The sequence below is a fragment of the Bubalus bubalis genome, chromosome 14 (genome assembly GCF_019923935.1).
Source record: "Bubalus bubalis isolate 160015118507 breed Murrah chromosome 14, NDDB_SH_1, whole genome shotgun sequence".
Lineage (NCBI taxonomy): Eukaryota > Metazoa > Chordata > Mammalia > Artiodactyla > Bovidae > Bubalus > Bubalus bubalis.
In genome coordinates this window covers 79,383,511-79,387,606 of record NC_059170.1, presented here as the reverse complement: position 1 = coordinate 79,387,606, position 4,096 = coordinate 79,383,511, and the positions used below count along the sequence as shown (strand labels likewise).

Genomic DNA, 4,096 nt, shown 5'->3' with positions numbered 1-4,096 from the left:
ATGTCCCAGGAAGTCCTGTGTGCTGGCTTCCCACTGCCAGCCTCCTATCACTGTACTAACCTTTTTGTCCTGGATCTTAAAACTATTCATTTTTTCTTTGCTTGACACACCACTGTATTTCTTTTTCCCTGCTTATACCTAAGCCTTGCTTCAGCGGGGAAAAAAGCAATAGGATGGGAAACTCAAATGGAGTGATGATACAGAGCCACTGGGGACCGATAACCAAGCTCATGTGCCCAGGTTTAGTGGCCATGCTGAGATCTGGCTGTGCCGCTGGCTGGTTCTCGATGGAAAATCTCCCTTTGTATACAGGGAAACCTGAGAAGACTAAGCGTGGTCTGAGGTCTGAAGTCCAAATGGCCCTGCTCTCCTTTCTCTGATGGAAGAGCCTAAAAATAAAGCAGAGGCAACAAGTGTTAACACAGGCATCGTTTCTCTTCCATGGCACAGGTATCACCCCTTTTAGTGTAAGTAGGGCAGAGGGTAAATTGAGAGTTGTCTTTGTCTTGAATCAACACCGGCCCTGATTTTCTCTTTCTTTCAATGAGGTTGGCACAGGTGTTATTGTGATTCGCTACCCCCAGAGCTGAGAGACAGGAGAGTTGCTAAGATCCCACCTGCATCTTCAGTCAGCGGGCCACTTCAGCATGGAACCTACAGCAGGGACTCCACACCTTCCCCTGCCAGACACAAGCCGTTCCCTCTGCTGGAACAGGAACCAGGTTGACCCCTTGAGTGTCAAGAGTCAACGTTGACACCAAAGCATTGTGAATTTTCCTTTCTCTTCCTTCCTGGGTCCCTCCCTGAGCAGCATCATTTGGGAGGCGATGCTTTGATCCTGCAAGACAGCGTTGTGAACGGAGTTCGCAGATTTTGACGGAAAAGACTGTGTTTCCACACACATAGCTCTGGCCCTGCTTGCTTGTTTGAGAGCAGAGCGGACACAATGAGCTGCCTGGGCAACCTACGCCTTTGGCAAGTTCAGAGGGCCTGAGAGGAAGAGGAGAGGGGACCAAAGGGCTCCACATCTCAGGCTAAAAACAGCCAGCCTGGGGCTCCTCTTCTTCCTGTTCCAGTCACCTCTTCTCACAGGGAGAGCTTTTGAAAGGGCCCTCCCGCCCCATCCCTCTGCTCCTTCCCTCTCTTCTTCCAGTGCATCTGTGACGCCAGTCATTTGAATGGCAAGCTTTTTCTGAGCTGGGATAAGCGAGATACAGGAAGTCACTATTGAAAGGCTTCTTTATGCTTGTTGTCATCATCACCTTAGTATGAGGGCCATCCAGAGTGACGGAAGCAGAAGCCTGGGCCAGCCGGGGTGCTCGGGGACCCAGAGGTGATAGCAACCCAACCGATCATTCGCAGAGGTCAAGGGCCACATTGAGGTGATGAACCTTGCTTCCTTGGGTCGCATGAGCGGAACTTCAGATCACACTCTGAAACTTAGGGGTTTTTTAGAAGCTTTGTTGTTCTGCTAATGACATTCTGGGTGAGGAGGGCAAACTGAAACACCAAAGTACACCCTCCACCAAAAAATAAATTCTTGATGCTTTGTGTACCTGCAAGGCCAGGGTTACATATGTGGTGACCCAATGAACATCCTTAGACTGGATAGCAAGCAATATCTTACCTATTTTTTTTTAATTTATGCATTTTAATTGGAGGCTAATTACTTTTGCACTCTGGTATAGCTGAGCTCAAATCTAGGAATTTATACCAAGGATTATCTACATTCAATTTTTTGTTTTCCAAAATGCATAGGTGGAGACTCCTTTCTAACCTACCCATCTGCTAAAATGTTTAGATTGGTTGAGGCTCCATAGTACAACGTCTATATTACATGTACTTGTATTAATGTGGTCCCCAGGCCAGCAGCATCGGTATCAATATCATCTAAGACCTTGATAGGAATGAAGTTTCTAAGGCTCCAAACTAGAATTTTGGAATTAGATGTTCAGGAGGTGGGATCTGTATTTTAACAACTCCTCTAGGAGATTTTGAAGTGGCTTCAAGATTGAGAATCTCTGATTTAGAGAACTCAAAAAGCCAGCATTATTTCCTTATTTTAGATTTGGTAGTAAAACTGCCAAGAATCAAGATATACCTTCTATGTGGTGGCACAAATAATTTTTCTGAAGCTCACAACATTCATTGTTCAGTCTCTCAGTCATGTCCAACTCTTTGCGACAACATTCATAGAATATTTCTGAAACAGAAATTGTGCATGAATGCTAAATTGTTTCAGTCATGTCCAACTCTGTGCAACCCTATGGACTGTAGCCCACAAGGCTCCTCTGTCCATAGGATTCTCCAGGCAAGAATATTGGAGTGGGTTGCCACACTCTCCTCAGATGGAATCAAATATAATTATGACCAACTTCATCAAATTGTACCCATTCTTAAAGAATTACCTTGAAATATGTACATTGAATGTATGTTGAATTCCTTTTTCCTTTTGCTAATGCTCATTTTGAAACTGAAAAAAATATTTTCTTACTAGGGAAAAGAACTGGTCTTGGAAGATCAGAAAGTGACAATAGAGAATTCAGCAAAGTTCTTTAAAAATCATTCTAAGGAAAAAAAAAAAAAAACAAAATGATACTTTTCTGGCAACAGCTTTGCAAGATGCAAAACTCTTGATAGATGTCAAATATGGATGCCATCATTTCGTGTTTTTATGTTTGTTAATAAATGATAGCTAAGTTAATAGAGCACACCAGAGTGAGTAAAATTCTCTTTCTTCTTTTCAAGATTTCTCCAAGGAATAATATGACCATTTTCCCTAGTTTGGCACCATTCTCCAGTTCCCCAGGATTGGCTCTTAGAAAGCAATAGGATTATTTGAATGAAAAAAGAAGGGTAAGATTCTAAATGCAGAGGTAAATCTAAGTGAAACACATCTACTGAAACAGGAGAACTAGCATGTCAAGAATCTTTATGATGTAAGTCTGAGGGCTATTAATATGAGCATAATGCGACCTGCCAGTTACTGTTCCAGTGGCAGCAATAGAAGTCCTGAAAACTTAATGATGTGTGATTCACGAACTTTGAATTTCAAATAAAGCAGGTGGAAGTGGAAGAAATCTGGAAGACACCAAGTTGAAGAAAGCAAGACACCAGACACCAGCATAAAATGGATTCTAGCTTGTACAGCAAATTTGGCCTTCAAATAGGGCATCTTTCTGAAATCAGTCCTGTATTTATTTGTAATTCTGACACTTGCTAAGCTTTCCAGGGAAGAACATATGTGAATGAATGGGTTGGGTGGTTTTGTAAATTCAGTTCTTCCCTCTCAGTCCTCCCACTTCAAATGATTTGATTTCAGTAGAAATATATGATTTCATACAGTTTTTTAATCATTGTGAGAGAAACAAAATTTATTTTAGAACTCCTTTGATGCATAACTAAGGGTGATTTATATCCATTCTTTTCTGTGTTAAGAAAACAAATGCACAAAATATTCAAGTTGAAAGATTTTTTTTCTTACTAGAATTACACTGTGGCTAAGACGGCTTTTATTTTCCATATTGCTTCATTTGCCAACTAGATTTTTCTTAAGAGCAAAGGTTGCTACGCGTGGGTTTCCTGTGTTGTGAATTCAGTAGGGGTTTAATAAATGTGCTGTCTCCTGATCTGCCAATTTTTATCTAGAACTTGACCTTTTTTATCTCCCCTATTATTAAAGCAGATTTGCTCATGTAATCTGGAATTTGCACTTTCAACCCTGAAAGAAAACTTAGCTCTCATATCATGCAACCCTATGATTTTATAGATGAGGAAACTAGAGTATAGAGAAGTTAATTGAAAGTTACACAGGGACTCATGAGGAAAATTCCCATAGAACCTGGGAGTCCCATGCCCCTCAACATCTCCATCTTGGTCTGTTCCCATTAGAACCACAGCTATAAACAGTAATTGACAGTCCAGTACCCAAAAAAGGAATGTGTCAGTTTCAATTTCTGGTCCAATTACTTAAGCTTCTTTCCTGCTCCTATGAGTGCATAAACCACAGAGGATGTTATCAAGACCTGAGCACCTGAGAACATGCATTTTCTCATCTTTTTTTTTCTTTTTAACTTTGTAGATTATGTATTTGAGC

General features: G+C 41.3%; 1 long non-coding RNA gene across 1 annotated transcript; it reads left to right on the top strand.

Moving 5' to 3' along the window:
• The first annotated feature begins 312 nt into the window (after positions 1-312).
• On the top strand, positions 313-807 carry LOC123329297. The gene is made up of 2 exons (XR_006544715.1): positions 313-450; positions 549-807. It is a non-coding gene; the product is annotated as an uncharacterized LOC123329297 (long non-coding RNA).
• Positions 808-4,096: the final 3,289 nt, after the last annotated feature.